At 40.2% G+C, this 20658-nt stretch overlaps 1 protein-coding gene across 5 annotated transcripts in view; it reads right to left on the reverse strand.

The window, feature by feature from the left end:
• Positions 1–20658, reverse strand: part of PCDH7 (protocadherin 7) — a 395898-nt gene that overhangs the window by 195241 nt on the left and 179999 nt on the right. The gene's annotated exons all lie outside the window — the stretch shown is intronic.

Here is a 20658-nt window from a genome sequence, read left to right on the forward strand (position 1 = left end):
GAGATTGGACATTAGATGGGGAGGGCTCTGAGTTACTACAGAGAATTATTTCCCAGGTGTCTGGGTGGTCAGTCTTGCCCAAATGCTAAGGGTACAACCAATCACTATATTTGGGGTCGGGAAGGAATTTTTCACTACGTCAGATCTGCAGAGACCAGGGAGATATTTACCTTCCTCTGCAGCATAGGCCATGGGTCACTTGCAGATTTAAACTAGAGTAAATGGTGGATTCTTTGTAATTGAAGTCTTTAAATCATGATTGGAGGACTACAGTAACACAGGCAGAGGTTATGGGTTTATTACAGGAGTGGGTAGTGAGGTTCTGCATCCTACAAGGTTCAAGAGGACAGACTAGATGATCATGATGGTTCCTTCTGGCCTTAAAGTCTATGATTTTATGAGTATGTCTACACTGCAATTAAAAGCCCATGGCTAGCCCATGCCAGCTGATTCAGAGGCATGGGGCTTTGGCTAAGGGACTGTTTAATTGTACTGTAGATGTTTTGACTTGGGCTGGAACCTGAACTCTAAGACCCTGCAAGGTGGGAGGGTCCCACAGCTTGGGCTGCAGCCTGAGCTGGAACCTCTATACCGCATTAAACAGACCCTTAGCCTTAGTGCAGCAAGCCTGGCATGGGACAGCCACAGATATCTAATTGCAGTGTAGACATACCCAATGACTCTGTGAGGAGATCTGAAGTAGTAGATCTTGAAATGCTTAAAACTACACTGGTGAAAGCAGTAGAAAATATACTTATAGGCAACAATCTTTCTATGAAAAAAGCCAGAATATGATCTAATAGGTCTTTTCTACTTTTTATTACTGTGATTCTCTTAGTAAAGCTTGTTTCATTTGGTATTCATATTCAATGCAACATGAATATTCTAATGTTTTTAGCAAAGAATAGTGCCAGACTGAGAGCAGATATAATTCCTCTATCCACAGATTAAACAGCATGGGTAGCAGAAATGCAAGTTTTTGCCCTGTTAAAGTGCCTTAAACCTCCCTGGAGTGACTCTCTCAGTCAACATGCCCATCCAGGGCTTAATGGACTTTGAACCAGGTCCTCATTCCTTGGCCTCTTTGATAACACTTTCAACCAGGATGCTAGTTAGCACCATTGGTAATGTAAGCACCGGTACAGTAGATACTGCTCTCAGATCACTAACTTATTTTACACAGACTGCTCAGCAGCCAATGCAAAGTCATGACTTTCGATCACTTCTGATCTAGGCTAGATTCAATTTTCTTAAAATTTATCTTCACTGTAATAAATAAATCTTGCTGGTACAGGTCACTCATACAGATCCTCTATAACAAAGCATATTCCAAAATCCCTGTTAGAAAATAGCAGGAAAAACAAAAACACTGGCTAGAGATAAACTATCTATGCCAGGGTTAAAAAATAGTTTTAGCACATTTGTTGAGACAGTCCAATAACATAACATTTATCTAGAAACTTTTGGATTATATGCACATATGAGGCAACATGAGTTTTATTGTATTCTCCCATTTATAACTGGGCGCTTAGAGCTGGCTGCATGAAAGGTTTCTATATCTCTGCTTCTGGCAAGTAAGCTCTGCCTTTAAGGAATAGCCCTCACTGTGGATGGCATGGCACACAGTTCCAGAATGGAATCTGGAGTCCTGTACATTGCCCTTTATAAAGATCTAGTATTTGCTCCCCTTTACTCCCAACCCACTCTGCTCCCCACTGAGCTTGGCCATGGCCCAGTCCCATTCCTGCTCCTTTATGCTGTCCTTTAGTTCTCTTAGTGCAAGGTCTGGAATTGTGAATAGGCAAAAGGGGGCGATGAAAACCCATTTTGCTTTCTCCCTTTACACACCTGATCTGGGGAAAGGCATTATGTGCCCTCACTCACTGCCTCCCAGAACACACACACAGGGTATCCTGGCATAAGAAAGAATCTGGACCTTTTCTTTTTTTATTTTTTTTTTTTTGGTGATAGCTACATGAAGAACTGAGAACAGGCCATGTCCTAGTTGTGAGATAGACTGTATTTTTTCAGTCTGTCCTGCATAACGGTTGGCATGTAATGTCAAAGTTGTAGAGTCCCAATGCCCCTCCTAGTTTCCCTCTTGTTTCAGGATAAAAAAAATAATCTGGCCTATACCTAGCATCTTCTCCATGACAGCTAAGCTGTACTGGCCAGTGCTTTGTGCTGTTGGAACCAAAGCTCAGCCCATCCTCCTCTGCCTGCTCACTCCCCACCTACCCACACACAGGACTGATGGGGAGAAATCAGGGCCCCACTGAGGCTCCTTTCCCACTCAACACTGTGACCCACAATGTAGGTAGTTCATGAAGGTGAGTAAAAGGGCGGTCTAGCTGACTGCCAAATGGGTTGGTCACAATCCTGCCCTTGAGAGAGGCAATAGTTTCCTTCTTATACTTGCTTTACAAGTCCTTATGTTATTTCTGCAATCATGCTATTAAAAACTCTCAGTGACCATACTTTTAAAACTTCACCAAGTACAGCATCTTAAGCATGAATTTAGTCACCACCATAAAAAAAGTAATACTTGGAGCCTTTTATTGCTCGCCTTCTTACAACACTTATGCATAAAAAAACTTCTGTGTGTCCATTTTCCATCCTGCCACCCCAAAATAAATCAGTTATATTATTAATCTCTTCCCCGCTACCTCATGCTCCCGCATGGAAGATACCTATCAGTTACACCAGGCAAAATAAATTTCCAGAGCTGTCACATGTACAAAGTATATCAGAACATGAGAACATAAAAGGAACCCCATCACAAATGATGGCATGCAGCAGATATGGTAGGGGTCCACCAGCAAGAATTAAAAGCAACTATACAAATAAAATTAATATTTCGTATGATATACCAGAAATGTTATTTTTAAGTAGCTTAATAAAATAATCTGCATGATAAGGGAACAGAAGGATCAGGTGTGCTGTTAGCTAACAGCAGTGAGTCGGAAAATTACATCCGATCTCATTGCCATCCCATCTTAAAGCAAGCTTGTGCTGTTAAACTCCACATGCAAACATTACACTAACATTGCAGGAGCATATAAATGTCATTTCACTCTGACAAAAAGGGAAATAGTCTCCCTTTCAAAGAAGCAATATGCACTCAGGGAAGGGGAAAATACCCCTAATTGTGAAACCAATTAACCCTCTGTCATAAAGCAAACCACAGAACAGCTGGAGCATTTTAAACACATTCCTGAATAATACAGCACTATACAAATACTGTGCACTTTTGCTTTCTGGAGACTCAATGTAAAAAAGTGGCTCTACCAGGTTTTCTCCATGGACACCATTCGTCTTTATAGCACTGTTACAAATCTAAAAAAAAAATGAAAGGAGAATCGTTTGATCAAGAAAACAAATCAGCCATTACCCCACAGGGAAAAAAAAAAAAGCTTCAATACAAGCTTGTCTTATGGCTTGTTTACATGAAAGTTTCGATATGATTCACTTTGATTTCACTTCCCTTGCTGATGAAATAGAACAGATTGCTCAGTAAAAGAACAAGTGCCCCTGCAGGGCTCTTTAGGGTTGATTTGTTCCTTAGATATAGCAAAAAAACAGGTTAAGACAAGCAAGTTGGGAAAACCAGTTTGGGTATGTTTGTTTGGTTTTGAGGGACCAGGCAACTATTAAAATAAGGTAACTCCTTAAGTATTGCTCCTCCTCCACTGGCTTCACATTTTTCTTCTTCGTGGTCTTCTACTTCTTCTTCTTCTGTTTCTTTCTTTGCTTTGCCAATATTCAGTGATATGACCTAGTTTCAATTATTTTCCATGGGATAAAGGGCATAGACTTACATTATGTATCTAAGTGCCTAATTTCTGGTGTTCACTGAGAACTCTCAGTGGGTTTTTCATAACTCTAAGAATCCATTTAAGAATGACCAGCTCTTTTAGAAGATGAATTAATTCACTTATTGATACAAATTTAATTCTAATAACATGTTCTAAGTTGAATGAGCTATAACTGTTTATTTTGTAATAGAATTTGACTTCTGAAGGCATATTGGAATACAAGAATAATCTTTCACATAGTATTTTTGTCTTTCCAAAGAACAGCCTTTAATTTTGCTGAGAACTGTACACAGAGAAGGACTAACGGGTTTGGCCTACAATCCATTTTTAAAAAAATATTTTGATTAAACTACTTTGACCTTTTTTGTGTATTTTCATTTAAACTTCACCTACTGGGGACTTGATCATACTCTCAGATATTTAGTATAATTCCTAGCAAACTTATGGAATCTAGTACAGGTCTTGTGCAGTGTATATAGGTGATTGTTGCATACCTACCACAGCCACAAAATGACTAAAAAAATATAATTCTTCAAGGTTTTACATCCATAGGTGGTGAAGAAAGAGAGGGGAATTGTTTTATTACTTATTTTAATTGTAGACATGTATTCAGATAGTTAGGGTACACCTTCACTGCAAAAAAAGAACCACAGCAGCAAGTCTCAGAGCCTGGGTTACTGACAGCTCACAGGACAGGGCTAAAAATAACAGTGTAAACATTCCTGCTTGGGCTGGAGCCTGATCTCTGAAACCCAGTGACAGAGGTGGGTCTCAGAGCCTGGACTCCATTCTGAGCAGGTATGTCTAGACTGCTGTTTGTAGTGTAAGCCCTGTGACTCTGAGTCAGTTATCGGGGCTCTGAGACTCACTGCCCTGGTGTTTTTATGGTTTTTTTGAAGTGGTCCATATAAGCAGACAGATACATTAGACAGATACAAAATATTTCATCTTCGTTATTTCAAAATATAAACAGAGTTACAGAAGTCACAAGAGAAAGATGTGTTCATCACTGCACACTGATCAACCTCAATAACTCATTAATATGCAAATTTATTTCTATAAACTCAGTCTTGCCTTTCCTTATGGAAAACTGGCCTTTAACACTATGGAGAATGATCCTGCCTGACTGTATGGAGTTAAATCAAGGAGGCTGTTGCGGGAAACAAACAGTAAATTAAACAATGACAGATATAAGGTACCTTCAGAGAGAACACCAAGGATCCTTAAGGGAATAATGGGGGAGCTATTAATTGAAAAATACTTACCTCCTGGTTTCCAGCTAGGCTAGCATGTTTATTTTTCCCAGTCCAAGCCCAGGATCAAAGGGATATCAAAACATTAAAGCACTAAAGACCCCTGCCTAGAGAGGAAAGAGGGCTGAGTGGGCAGCGGTGGCCGGAGATGAGTCCTTGTATACTGTGGGGGATATCTGTATCTCCCAGGCCAGTTATAAGGATGTCTGAGCTGAGGGGAAAAGGGTGAAAGGAAAGAATAAAGTTTAAGTAAGACCCAAGCACGTAGGCCTATTGTTGTTTAACTCACTTCTCTGAATGCTATGTGCCTTTGAGTGAATAAATAATACTTTATTTTGAATTCATTGTTTTTGAGCCACTTTATTCAGCCACTGGTCACAGGAAAAGGTAGGGTGACCAGATAGCAAGGGTGACAAATCGGGACAGGAGATGGGGGGTAATTGGCACTTATATACAACAAAGCCCCACATATCGGGACTGTCCCTATAAAATCGGGACATCTGGTCACCCTAGGAAAAAAGCATATAAGTGCCAAACACAGTTGGAGCTGTTATGTTATCACAGTTGGTAAACAGGGCTGCTGTAGCCCAGAGACCCGATCTGAATGTTAGGGCCATCTGGTTCCACTCAGAGAGGAGTGAAGATAGCAAAACCAGTCACTTGAGGGCATTCGAGAAGGCCTAAAAAGGATCTAACGAGCAACCCACCTTGTAATCATGACATGCACCAAAAGTAAAATTAGAAGCAATAAAAAAACCCTATGTTTAATACTGACAGCAACATGTTAATTATCTTGCTAATTTTTTTTTACAGGTATCTGTCCATAAAAGACAGCTCTTTATACATTAATTGTATCTTGTTTGTGAAACATCCCTTAGACTTGTTCCTCAGAAAGAGTAAAAAGTTAAACCCATGTGGCTATGTATAACTCGTTAGCACAATAATAATGTCTTTTATTTTCTCATTTCTTTCAGTATATATGATGAAAACATACAAGTTGGTTGGGATTTATGTGGGCATTTTTGGTAGTCTTTTCAAATTTTGTGGATTGTACACTATAATTTGAATCTGAGTACCTCTCTTTCTCAGAGAACAATGTGTTTGTACTGGAATAAGTATTTGTAAGTGAATCAAAAAAGGAAAGAAGTTGTTTATTATAAGTATATTTTTTGGTAAGCTGGAGTTCCATTGTTCTGCAGTGGAACTTCTGCTTCTTTTTTTGCACATAATAGGTCTGATGCTGCCTTTGTTTCATGGGTACCATTCTCAATAACTGCAGCGGAAATTTGGAATGAGAAAGAAATGCAAGATTGGGCCTTGTTGTTTTCTTGTATGTTTTATGTATTTTGTCACAGCAGTTGTTTTTGGTGATTGCTTTGTAATTTTGTAAAACTTTAATACATCCTTTTAAAAAAAACAGTAAATTTATTTGAAGGAAACTAAGAACAAACAGTTAAAAACAAAGCACTTTACAAAAAAAACAAAACAAACAAATACAACATCTAATTAAGGTGAACATGTATTTGCATGTAAATAATTCAGGTCAATAATTACATCTCCTTGTATATTTGTACACACCAACTAAACAGGAGCCTTAATCTTGATTAGAGATAATTGCAAATAGTAGTAATAATAATTATTATAGAAAATAGATGGGCATATTTCCAGAACTGCCTACTTCTGTAATAATACTTAATAGTTTTGGGGTTCTAATTTATGTGTGTAATGGTTGTATGCACTTAAACACAATCTGTTGGAAATGTTAAAGTACATGAAGGTTCAATTACTTGACCAGTTAGGCATGCAATTGTCAATTTGGGGCTTTCAACAAGTACATCTTTTTGAAAATGTTCTCTGATTTTTTTTTCCCCTGTGCAGTACAATGTATCGTACTTTATAATCACCAAATGAACCCACACAAACAAATTATGGTTTCTTCTATTACTTTTATCTACCTTTGTTCCATGAGGAAAAAGAAAAATCCTGCTGATAATTTACCCCAAAACAAAGCCATTGTACCTATATGCAAGAGATAAAACTAATTAAGTATTTCAGATGGCAGAGGGGGTGTACAGGCTGCAGTGGAAAAAGTAAAAATGGGAATTGGTAGCCAGCAGGGGAGAACAAAACTCATTTGTGACTGAAATGGAGAAGATTTGCCCAGTGCAAAGGATTTATTTTGGAACTTTGTTATATTTGTAGATTAGAAAGAGCTGAAAGACCTAATGTTGTCCAGGAAACTGCAAAAACAGTCATCAAATACAAATACTCAAACAACTGAGGAAGACTCAATAAAATAGACAATGCTGAATGGAGTGCGATGAATTAAGGGAAAATACATTTCTGTTTACTGTCTGCATTAGACTCTTCACTGGAGGAAACCTGGACTATATGCAAGGCTTGTTAATTATTCTTCAGACAAAAAAGTTCCTTCTGCCTTCAGTCTGGAAATTTAGGAGCATGTTCTGCCTTCAATCCATGTTCAGAGCTCAGAATAACATCAAAGGGAATTATGCAATCTGCATTAGTCAGAGGCACCAGGGACTAGCTGTTGGTGTAGTGCACTGGGACTCAGGGGATATTTGGTGAAATCTTAGTCCTTGTGAAGTCAATGGCAAAACTCTCATTGACTTCAATAGGGCCAGGATTTCACTTTGGTGTCAATTCTTCACTCAACTACCAACTTGCTGTATGATGCTGGACAAGTCACTCAATCTTTTGGTGACTGAGTTTCCACATTTCTCAATTTGGACTATTAATAGTTAACTCTGTAAACTGATTTGATAGTCATGGATAATGCAGATTATATAAATTGTCTCTTTTATGCAGGACAAAAGATTTTAAATTATTCTAAATAAGTGGTATTTTAGAAGCTCTCTCTAGATCTCATAGTTGATGATCACACACACACACACACACGCTTCTTTCTAACACAGATTATGGGAATACACAAGGGATACATAGCTTTGTTCTGTCTTTTTTCTGCAATGGATGCAGTAATAATATGAAGCTCTGCTGCAAAAGGGCTGTCTTTTGTCTTCAAAAGATAAAAAGAAGACTAAAGAGTAGTGAACCAGGAGTTAAAAATTACTTGACATTAATAGTACTGACTTTTATGAGAACAGTACAGTGATTGCTGTAAATATTTTTCTTTTTGAGAAAGTAGGGGGCTTACAGGGAAAGGAGAGAATTGTTTTTTTTTTTTCCATAATTTAAATTTAAAAGGAAAGGCCAAATGTTCTGCTCCTTTGTTAGGCACATAAGGGAGCTAATGTAAATAAAACGGAACAGAAATAGACAGAAAGTACCAAAAAGAGAGCAGTGTTATCTCCAATTAAAACAAAGCTATACGTATGAATGTGGATTTCAAATTCAGTCAGACTGATCTATTTTTTTTATAACAGCAGACCCAATCATGCACTCTATGAGAACCCAAAACCATGACTGATCCGAAAGCACTTCACATGGTATTTTGCCACTCAGAAGTACATTCTACCAATTGTCAGTGCACATGCGATATTTCTATATCTCGAGACTCAAAGAAGAATAACTATTCCACAAGTCAAAAGCCATGTACAGTCCACTCCTGGCAGGTTCATAGGTGCTGGAACTAAGGATCGTGGGGATACTGATGCAACCCCTGGCTTGAAGTGGTTTCCATCATATACAGTGTTTACCGTTTGGTTCAGTGGCTTTCAGCACCCATATTATATAAATTGTTCCAGCACCCCAGAGTGGGTTTAATGAGAGTGATTACCACACACTGCAAGGCTGCATTTGGTCCTGTATCTTATTCTAGGTATATAAAGTACAATGAAAACACATAGCACTATTTATTTATAAAAATAAAACCATCTTATCTTGTTGACATGTTTCTCTACTAATACAATACTGTATATAGAATAAACTATTATCCTGTAATATCCCTGAACAAGAGCTATTAGCAGCAAGCAAGCAAGATACAACTTGCCTAATTTCTGGTGCAAAATACTAACAAAAACTATTTAACAGCAAACACTACATAGCTTTGAATGTAAAAAGTGCTACTGTGCATATAAATGAAGTATTATCTGTTGGCTGGATAGAATGTGATATATCACTATCTGGTATACAGTGGAGAAACTCACAGAAGAATCAGGTGTAGAGGGGAAAAATTCCAAAGATGTTTTTTAAATAAGAAAAAGGAGAAAACAGGGCAAAAAATCTACTCCCAAATAGAGCCATTGGGAGTAGGATGTCATTAGTATAATGGAGAGACAAGGTGAGTGAGCTCATATATTGTAATGGTCCAGCTGCTGTTGGTGAAAGACACAAGCTTGGCTACGCAGAGCTCTTCTTCAGATCTGGGGAAGGTACTCCGAGTGTCACAGCTAATTACAAGGTGGAACAGATAGTTTGGCATAAGTAGTTAACACATATTCTAAGGGGGCATTCAAAGTGGCTCATTAACACCACTGCAGTCATAGGACAAAACAGTGGGGATTATAGTAGGTTATAATAAACTGTAAACCATGATTTTTTGTGTCTAGCAAAGTTATGAATTTAAGCTCTGAGCCTCATCTTTTGAAGGTGTTGTGCAGGTTTCCTTTGAGGATAAGGACTGAGGGGTTAGATATGGAGTGATCATTTTGTGAAAAGTGTTCAGTGTTTTTGTCTTTTTATTATTATTCTGTGTGAATTCATTCGAAATCATAGTGATTGTCTGGTTTCACTCACACAGTTGTTATCTGGGCATATAATGCACTGGATGAGGTACACCACATGTTGTGATAGGCATGTGCAGGGCGCATATATCTTGAAAGGTGGGTTGTGGGAGGTATTGATCATTATAGAGGTGGAGATACATCTGCAGGTTTTGCATCTGTTATTCTGGCAGGGGCTGGTGCTGCTTTGAGACCTTTTCACCAAAGGCTTTTATGTATTCTATAATGTGAACTGAACTATCTTCTTCTCTTTCACTCAGATAGTTGGCTGTCTTTTTACAAGTCTCAGAATAGCTCATTCTCAAAATTAACTGTCTCTAGGCTTATTTCATCATAGAAAGTGTAATTGCGATCCAAAATATCACTTGTGGCAGGATGCTAGGATCACCTGGGTCAGGAGTTCATCTATGTGAATAACAGCATGCCGCATTTTTCAGAAGCAATTAAATGAAATGTCAACATGATCATTCATGCAGATTTTTGTTTGTTTCGTTAGTTGGCTGTTTTTTTTTTTAAATATGTTAGTAGTCTGGGAAGAAGAGTACAAAAATGTACAGCAACTCTTAGGAACAACCCCATGAGTTTCTGCTTGGTAATGTTTGTATAAAAGATATTTAACTTTGGGCCTGCAATGGGTTAATGTTCCTAAAAAACAATTTTACACTAATATCCTCTGAATAATGTAAAACTGTGTGCCTACATTCTCCTACGTTTACTCATATTTATTACCCTACTCCATGAAGCTGACTAATGCTTTACAAAAGAAAGTATGGCAGACTGAGCCCTAAATGAACAAAGCTGGATTTAGAGTAGCAGACGCGTTAGTCTGTATTCGCAAAAAGAAAAGGAGTACTAGTGGCACCTCAGAGACTAACCAATTTATTCACGAAAGCTCATGCTCAAATAAATTGGTTAGTCTCTGAGGTGCCACTAGTCCTCCTTTTCTTTTTGCAAAGCTGGATTGCACTTGGTATTTATTTTCTAATAACCTGAAATCTCCTAACACTTCATATGGGGAAAAAAAGGCTGCTCACCTCATACACAACTAACCTTTCTTGCTCTGTTAGCATGGAACTCTAATTTTGCACAACCAGTTTGATACCTAAGAACTAAAGTTGAAACCACCATAGGTAAAATAATGCAGTAATCAAATCATATTGCTCGAACTGGACAATACATTTTTCTTTCTTGTCCTTTAGCTATGCTTGTTCTTTCTTGTCCTTTAGCTATTCTTCTGTCGATTGGAGTATCATTTAAGTACTGCTGTCTTTTAGGAGGGAGGAAATTGTCTAGTGACTATAAAAGAGCAATGAGGGTCAGGAGTTCTGAGTTCTACTCCATGCTCTACCACTCACTTCCTGTGAACCCTAGGCTAGTCACTTAAACTCCCTTTGCTTTGGTTTCCCCCTTCTTTAAAATGATGAATATATAAATAATTTATTTTATTTTCAACTATAGATATCCAAGCCCTTTATAAAGGCAGCTGATCTCTATTCTCCAACCTTTACAGATTTGGCAATGAGACACAAGGAGTTTGAGCCCTGGTCTACACTAGGACTTTAGGTCGAATTTAGCAGCATTAAATCAATGTAAACCTGCACCCGTCCACACGATGAAGCCCTTTATTTCGACTTAAAGGGCTCTTAAAATCGATTTCCTTACTCCACCCCTGACAAGTGGATTAGCGCTTAAATCGGCCTTGCCACCTCGAATTTGGGGTACTGTGGACACAATTTGACGGTATTGGCCTCCGGGAGCTATCGCAGAGTGCTCCATTGTGAATGCTCTGGACAGCACTCTCAACTCGGATGCACTGGCCAGGTAGACAGGAAAAGGACCGCGAACTTTTAAATTTCATTTCCTGTTTGGCCAGCGTGGCAAGCTGCAGGTGACCATGCAGAGCTCATCAGCAGAGGTGACCATGATGGAGTCCAGAATCGCAAAAGAGCTCCAGCATGGACCGAACGGGAGGTACGGGATCTGATTGCTGTATGGGGAGAGGAATCCGTGCTATCAGAACTCTGTTCCAGTTTTCGAAATGCCAAAACCTTTGTCAAAATCTCCCAGGGCATGAAGGACAGAGGCCATAACAGGGACCCGAAGCAGTGCCGCATGAAACTGAAGAAGCTGAGGCAAGCCTACCAGAAAACCAGAGAGGCGAACGGCCGCTCCGGGTCAGAGCCCCAAACATGCCGCTTCTATGATGAGCTGCATGCCATTTTAGGGGGTTCAGCCACCACTACCCCAGCCATGTTGTTTGACTCCTTCAATGGAGATGGAGGCAATACGGAAGCAGGTTTTGGGGACGAAGAAGATGATGATGATGATTGATGATGAGGTTGTATATAGCTCACAGCAAGCAAGCAGAGAAACCGGTTTTCCTGACAGCCAGGAACTGTTTCTCACCCTGGACCTGGAGCCAGTACCCCCCGAACCCACCCAAGGCTGCCTCCTGGACCCAGCAGGTGGAGAAGGGACCTCTGGTGAGTGTACCTTTTAAAATACTATACATGGTTTAAAAGCAAGCATGTGAAAGGATTACTTTGCCCTGGCATTCGCGGTTCTCCTGGATGTACTCCCAAAGCATTTGCAAAAGGTTTCTGGGGAGGGCAGCCTTATTGCGTCCTTCATGGTAGGACACTTTACCACTCCAGGCCAGTAACACGTACTTGGGAATCATTGTACAACAAAGCATTGCAGTGTATGTTTGCTGGCGTTCAAACAACATTCGTTCTTTATCTCTCTGTGTTATCCTCAGGAGAGTGAGATATAATTCATGGTCACCTGGTTGAAATAGAGTGCTTTTCTTCAGGGGACACTCAGAGGAGCCCATTCCTGCTGGGCTGTTTGCCTGTGGCTAAACAGAAATGTTCCCCGCTGTTAGCCACAGGGAGAGAGGAGGGTTGACGGGGTAGCCACGCGGTGGGGGGAGGCAAAATACGACCTTGTAACGAAAGCACATGTGCTATGTATGTAATGTTAACAGCAAGGTTTACCCTGAAAGAGTGTAGCCACTGTTTTATAAAATGTGTCTTTTTAAATACCGCTGTCCCTTTTTTTTTTCTCCACCAGCTGCATGTGTTTCAAGGATCACAGGATCTTCTCCTTCCCAGAGGCTAGTGAAGCTTAGAAAGAAAAAAAAAACGCACTGGAGATGAAATGTTCTCCGAGCTCATGCTGTCCTCCCGCACTGACAGAGCACAGATGAATGCGTGGAGGCAAATAATGTCAGAGTGCAGGAAAGCACAAAATGACCGGGAGCAGAGGTGGCGCGCTGAAGAGAGTAAGTGGCAGGCTGAAGACAGGGCTGAAGCTCAAATGTGGTGGCAGCATGATGAGAGGAGGCAGGATTCAATGCTGAGGCTGCTGGAGGACCAAACCAGAATGCTCCAGTGTATGGTTGAGCTGCGGCAAAGGCAGCTGGAGCACAGACTGCCACTACAGCCCCTGTGTAACCAACCGCCCTCCTCCCCAAGTTCCATAGCCTCCACACCCAGACGCCCAAGAACGCGGTGGGGGGGCCACCGGCCAACCAGCCACTCCGCCACAGAGGATTGCCCCAAAAAAAGAAGGCTGGCATTCAATAAATTTTAAAGTTGTAAACTTTTAAAGTGCTGTGTGGCATTTTCCTTCCCTCCTCCACCACCCCTCCTGGGCTACCTTGGTAGTCATCCCCCTATTTGTGTGATGAATGAATAAAGAATGCATGAATGTGAAGCAACAATGACTTTATTGCCTCTGCAAACAGTGATCGAAGGGAGGAGGGGAGGTGGTTAGCTTACAGGGAAGTAGAGTGAACCAAGGGGCGGGGGGTTTCATCAAGGAGAAACAAAGAGAACTTTCACACCGTAGCCTGGCCAGTCATGAAACTGGTTTTCAAAGCTTCTCTGATGCGTACTGCGCCCCCCTGTGCTCTTCTAACCACCCTGGTGTCTGGCTGCGCATAACCAGCAGCCAGACGATTTGCCTCAACCTCCCACCCCGCCATAAATGTCTCCCCCTTACTCTCACAGATATTGTGGAGCACACAGCAAGCAGTAATAACAGTGGGAATATTGGTTTCGCTGAGGTCTAAGCGAGTCAGTAAACTGCGCCAGCGTGCCTTTAAACGTCCAAATGCACATTCTACCACCATTCTGCACTTGCTCAACCTGTAGTTGAACAGCTCCTGACTACTGTCCAGGCTGCCTGTGTACGGCTTCATGAGCCATGGCATTAAGGGGTAGGCTGGGTCCCCAAGGATACATATAGGCATTTCAACATCCCCAACAGTTATTTTCTGGTCTGGGAATAAAGTCCCTTCCTGCAGCTTTTGAAACAGACCAGAGTTCCTGAAGATATGAGCATCATGTACCTTTCCCGGCCATCCCACGTTGATGTTGGTGAAACGTCCCTTGTGATCCACCAGAGCTTGCAGCACTATTGAAAAGTACCCCTTGCAGTTTATGTACTCGGCGGCTTGGTGCTCCAGTGCCAAGATAGGGATATGGGTTCCGTCTATGGCCCCACCACAGTTAGGGAATCCCATTGCAGCAAAGCCATCCACTATGACCTGCACATTTCCCAGGGTCACTACCCTTGATATCAGCAGATCTTTGATTGCGTGGGCTACTTGCATCACAGCAGCCCCAACAGTAGATTTGCCCACTCCAAATTGATTCGCAACTGACCGGTAGCTGTCTGGCGTTGCAAGCTTCCACAGGGCTATCGCCACTCACTTCTCAACTGTGAGGGCTGCTCTCATCTTGGTATTCATTCAGGGCAGGGGAAAGCAAGTCACAAAGTTCCATGAAAGTGCCCTTACGCATGCGAAAGTTTCGCAGCCACTGGGAATCGTCCCAGACCTGCAACACTATGCGGTCCCACCAGTCTGTGCTTGTTTCCCGAGCTCAGAATCGGCGTTCCACAGCATGAACCTGCCCCATTAGCACCATGATGCATGCATTGGCAGGGCCCATGCTTTCAGAGAAATCTGTGTCCATGTCCTGATCACTCACGTGACCGCGCTGACGTCGCCTCCTCGCCTGGTATCGCTTTGCCAGGTTCTGGTGCTGCATATACTGCTGGATAATGCGTGTGGTGTTTAATGTGCTCCTAATTGCCAAAGTGAGCTGAGCGGCCTCCATGCTTGCCTTGGTATGGCGTCCGCACAGAAAAAAGGCGCGGAACAATTGTCTGCCGTTGCTCTGACGGAGGGAGGGGCGACTGACGACACGGCTTACAGGGTTGGCTTCAGGGAGCTAAAATCAACAAAGGGGGTGGCTTTACATCAAGGAGTATTTCAGGCAGGACTTCACGGAGGGTTCCAATAAGAAATGGTGCACCTACGTTATTGTTCTTATTGGAACAAGGAGGTTAGCCTGGCCTGTGATTGATACATGGCTAGATTTACCTCGCTGCACCTTCTCTGTGAGTGACTGCAGTGTGACCTAGAGGAATGAGTCCCCTAGACAGGGGAAGGGGGGGAAGCAAATGAGTACAAAACAAATCTGGTCTATTTCTAGTTTTGATCCACTCCATCTATCTTTTACATCTTTGGCTGGCAGCAGATGGTGCAGAAGGACAGCATGCCATCCACATCTCATGGCTGCTCGGCAGAAGATGGTACAGTACGACTGCTAGCCATCCTCATCTCTTGCCTGCCCGGCAGAAGATGGTACAATACAACTGCTAGCCATCCTCATCTCTTGCCTGCCTGGCAGAAGATGGTACAGTACGACTGCTAGCAATCCGTATCACCTGCCTGCTCACCATAAGACGGTTCAATAGGACTGAATGCAGGACTAAAGAGAATGACCTGGTCAAGTCACTCCAAATTTAGTCCCTGCGCCCATGTCTGCCCAGGCGCTCCCAGCCGATGTGGCCAGGAGCACCTCAGACACGACGAGGATGGCTACCAGTCGTACTGCACCGTCTGCTGCCAGAAGGCAATGGGTTGCTGCTACTGTGTAGCAATTCTGTACCGCGTCTGCCAGCACCCAGGAGACATACAGTGACGGTTACCTGAGCGGGCTCCATGCTTGCCGTGGTATGGCGTCTGCACAGGTAACTCAGGAAAAAAGGCGCAAAATGATTGCCTGCCGTTGCTTTCACGGAGGGAGGGAGGGAAGGGGGCCTGACGATATGTACCCAGAACCACCCGCGACAATGTTTTAGCCCCATCAGGCATTGGGATCTCAACCCAGAATTCCAATGGGCAGAGGAGACTGCGGGAACTGTGGGATAGCTATCCACAGTGCAACGCTCCGGAAGTCGACGCTTGCCTCGGTACTCTGAAAGCACTCCGCCGAGTTAATGCACTTAGAGCATTTTCTGTGGGGACACACACACTTGAATATATAAAACCGATTTCTAAAAAATACTTCTATAAATTCGACCTTATTCCATAGTGTAGACATACCCTGAGTGACTAGACTAAGTCAGTGGTAGAGACAGAAACAGAACTTAAGTCTCTTAACTCCCAGTCCTATGTTCAACCTAGTGGGCCACAGCTATCCTCTGAAAAGCTCATTGTGAGACTTAAAGAATGGTTATACTTTGCTTCCTTGTCCTTGGATGAAAGGTGCTAATATATATATATATATATATATAAAGCAAATTATAATTTTATATAAATATAAATTATTTTGTTTAATTGTGACTAGAGAGGACTGTGAGGAACTTCAGATGGGCCTACCAAAGCTATTTTACTAGACAACAAGTTGAAAGATGAAATGTTTTGTTTACAAAAGCAGGGTTGTGCACATCAGAAGGATTTATTTGAACTAATCAAACACACTGTCGGGTTCTAAATTAGCCCCATGGAAAAAGACATGGGCATCATTACAGACATGTCAATGAAAAGTATTGCCCTAATGACAGCATGTGTAAAAAACGGGATAGAAAATAATACTGAAAATATTGTGATGCCCTCACCTGGAATACTGTGTTCAGTTCTGGTCACCCCCATCTCAGAAAACATCAAGCAGATATTAAAGTTCAGAGACAGGCAACAAAAGTTATTGGATGCACAACAAGACTTTATCTATGAGGAAAGATTGGAAAGGCTGTGAATGTAGTTCAGAGAAGAAATAAATATGAGGCCACATGATAAAGGTATAAAAATAAGGATAGAAAAGGTAAATTGAGCACCTTTATTTACTCTCTTTCATAATACAAGAACAATGGGATATTCAGTGTGGTTTAAAGAAAACAAACATAAAATTGATAAAAATGAATAGTTTTTTACACAACTGATAATTAACTTGTGGAACACACTGCCACAAGAGATCACTGAGGCCAATAATTTTGTAGAATTCATAAAATTGCATGTATGCACACTGACAACAGTTGTAATGAAATGAGATAGGATGAATAATCTTTTAGAAAATATAAACCTTCATGATTCAGGGCATAAGCAGACAACTACCTAAGGGCTTGTCTTCACTTAAGTGTAGACACTACAGAAAACAATGGGGGAGAGGGTGTTTCTCCCATCAGCGTAGGTAATACACCTCCCCGAGAGGTGGTGCCTAGGTTGACAGAAAAAATCTTCCATTTACCTAACATTTACCTAACACAGGGAGTTAGGTCATCTTAACTACACTGCTCAGGGATGAGGATTTTACATACCCCTGACTGATGTACTTAAACTAATCTAATTTTCTAATGTAGACCAGGCCTAATAGAGGTCAGGAGAGAAAGTTATTCCACAATTTTCTATTATGTGGTTTCTTGCACATGCCTATGAAGTATCTGGTACCTACTGGTCATTGTCAGAATCAAAATACTGTGCTTGATAGACCAGGAGTCTGATCCAGTATGGCAATGCCTATAGTCACAATATAAAAATCATGTTGGAAAGAAAAATAATATGTCCTCTTGAGAAAAACGGTGTGAAATTTCTGTTAAAAGAATGTCTTTTTAATGACCACATTAGAGAAACAATTGATGTTTGTTGGACAAGATTGCACAAATGAGTAGGGTTTCTTTGTAAAGAAAGCTGCAAGGGCAGGGGGAAAAGACTCAGAAGTTATTTCTGGTTCTCCAGATCTTACGAATTAGCAAATCTTTTCATACTGCATTTTCATAGCTAGTCTGCTAACTTTTCTTCCACCCCACCCCAGTCGGCACAGCTGACACCACATCTAATAATGCAAACAAAACTCCATCTACATCTGACATTCATGCAGGCTGGTAATATACTGTGCAGTTGATTATAAAGAAAACCAACCCACTTGCGCTAGTGTTTCAATTCTCTGTTTTATGCTAACCCGAAAAAGTAGAAAGAGACATCTAACCCACCAATTTGGGAAGTTGCATTTCATTACCGATATTTACTCTGGCTGCAGGAGATTCAGCCTTCTTCCACTTGCTGAAACATGAAAGGTTCCTTATTTTCATTAGTGTTGCTATCTTGCACAGAGACTGTATCAAAGGTATCAGAAGGTTTTACATTACTGTACTGAAAATTATCTTCTCAAACTTTAAAATGAAAGTAAATCCAAAGTAATTAGTTATAACTGCATTGCTTCGCGCTAGTTGAAATTAAATGGTAAATATTTGAAGTAATAACAATTAAAAACTAAGATAGCTTTCAAAGTGCTGTTTCCATGGAAAATCCAAATGAAAATCCAATACAAATCCTGATTAAAACCTAACCAACCAAAACACTGCAGGTTACCGAGATTCCAGTTAAATATGACACATGAATACCTGACAGGTTTCAATTCCAATTCTATTTATGTCAGAATGATCCATTAATATTAAATATTAAATTACCAGAATTTGAGCAATACAATTGTTCTGTGTAGCTAGACAAGTCATCTTAAAATTTGGATCAGAGAAAGCATTCACTCAAATGTCAAATGCTACATTTATAGACGACCAAAAGTGCATTGCATCTTGTTCTGTCATCACCTATTGACTAATGCTAACAAAAATTACTGGAGGCAGGTGACATGCCACTGTCTAAATCCTGTTTTTAAAAGTGGCAGCAGAATTCAAAAGTCAGTAGAGTATAATTTTCATTGCAATGTCACCCACTTTTCACGGGGTTCAGTTCAAGATTTTGTGAATATGACAAAAAATCTCCCTTACTGTCTGTAATCCTTGCATTATACCATTTGAGACTTTATCATGCTACTCTTGTTTTGGAGGTGTTCATGACATAATACATAAATTTAGTAGTTTGATCTGGTTGTGCTTCTACTTATTCTGAAATCTGTCTAATTTCAAAGGGTAAGTATGTAATCCTAACAAAGAAAAGTTACTTTCAACGTCCAAAAAATAGCCTAATTTCATTTTAAAGTTTAATAATTAATGCATTATAATGGCAGTTGCCCCACAATTTCCAAAATTTAAGCAAACTAGAGTCCACTGTATGTTGGAATTTCTGAGAATAAATTTGGATAAAATCACTTTCATTATCTACTGAAGAGTATATCAAAGGTTAGGATAAATCATAGTCCTACAGTTCATCCAAGATTCTGCGTTTATATATTGCTTTATACATATTGTGACTCAGACAGTTTCTGAAGAACTGTGAACTTATTCAATTAAATCTCAAAAATACTTGCCTTCATTGCACTGTATCTACCTGGATATAGCCAGTGCTTTAGCCTCATTTTCCTAAGCACTAAATTTCACCCTTAAATTAACAAAAATACAAATAAATAACAACTTAGGAAGCAGACTCACAAAAGCTTTCATTTTTTCTACCTTCTAAAAAGAAATTTTAATACACACATCTATAAATGGGAAAATGATAACTGAACTTATTATTATTATTATTTCCACTGGGGGGGGTCCATTAATCTGTATGACTTGAAATAGCCATGCATTGCTGAAATGCAGACCTTCCGCAAATGCAGACTGCTGCAGTCCTTCTTCCTCATATACATTAGACATGTCAATTTCCTGACCACAGAGAATGATCTATTTTTATTGGGTCAATATGTCTATTTTAGGAATAAAACAAGAACAAATTTTAATTGCTGATCTAAGCCTTCGAAAGAAGCTAAAGTCATGCACAAAGCCAAACCAAATCTATACTGGGTTTGAGGAGCTGATGACACTCACATACACTACTATACAAACTTGATTAGCAAACTCCTCATTTCACACGTCAGCACTATGTACTCTTTGACATGCAGTAGTCTTTGACATGAAGTAATCTACTATATAGTTTAAGGGTATCACTCAAAGCCCACTGAAGTCAATGTCCATTGACTTCACAGAGCTTTAAATAAGGGTCAATAGGTGTGGAACAATAACTTTAAGATCTATTATAAAAAGTATTTTAAAGTCCACTATTTTCTAATTATAGACACAAAAGAAAATTGCAAACTACTAAGTATTTAATTACCATAATTTTGTAATTGCTGAAGAATTACTCATACTGCAAATCAGGATGCATTCCCCACCCCATCCCCATATTTCTAAAAAAATCCTTAATTTAAATGATATATTCGAAAAGTATTTTTCTCAATATACCGTGGAGCAAAAAATAAAACAGTGCTTTCCTTTTCTAAATAATTCAACATGGAGTAGAAACCTCAATATTGTTTTGAAAACATGTTACGTAATATTGGGGGAAAGGGAAGACTCTAGAAGGAGATTTTTAATTCCTATTTTCTTTATGCTGATGCTGCACAAATTCAATTTCAGGAAAATGTCATAAGCAATGATTGTATGACAAATAAAAAAAAATGGAAGTAAAAAAGAGAACACAGGTCCCTTATCAGTACCTTTTGTTAAAAAAAATATTGTGTATGCAATTTAATTTCCTTGAACCCAGCCCTTGCACTGATATTTTTTTAATTATTTAACTGTTTCAGCAATGTAATTTTAAAATAATGTAAAAAAATGCTGCTGATTTTATTTGTATGGTTATGTTCCATTATTTTG

Source organism: Lepidochelys olivacea (assembly GCF_965140295.1).
Source record: "Lepidochelys olivacea isolate rLepOli2 genome assembly, chromosome: 4".
NCBI lineage: Eukaryota > Metazoa > Chordata > Testudines > Cheloniidae > Lepidochelys > Lepidochelys olivacea.